Below are 347 nucleotides of genomic sequence, written 5' to 3'. Positions count from 1 at the left end.
AGCTCGCATCGGAATTTCTCAAGCAATACTCTGTATTCATAGACAGAGAAACTTCCAATGTTGACCTCTGGAGTCTCTCCCAGAGGGAAGACGAACCCCTCCGCTAGTTTATAAGCGGATTCAAGTTGGTAATGGCTGATAATGTCAAGGGTCAGTGGGATAAGCGACAAAGTGGCCATCGACGCGCTGAGAAAGACGCTCTGGTACAAGTCAAAATTCAGAAAGTGGATAACTCTCGACAAACCGCGAACGATCCAGGACGCCCTCCACAAAGCAACGGACTACATCATAGTTGAGGAGGAAACTAAAGTCTTATCGCAAAAACATAAGGCGGTAAGACCATCCTC

Source organism: Brassica oleracea, chromosome C8, assembly GCF_000695525.1.
Source record: "Brassica oleracea var. oleracea cultivar TO1000 chromosome C8, BOL, whole genome shotgun sequence".
Taxonomy (NCBI): domain Eukaryota; kingdom Viridiplantae; phylum Streptophyta; class Magnoliopsida; order Brassicales; family Brassicaceae; genus Brassica; species Brassica oleracea.
Note: the sequence above shows the minus strand (reverse complement) of the source record.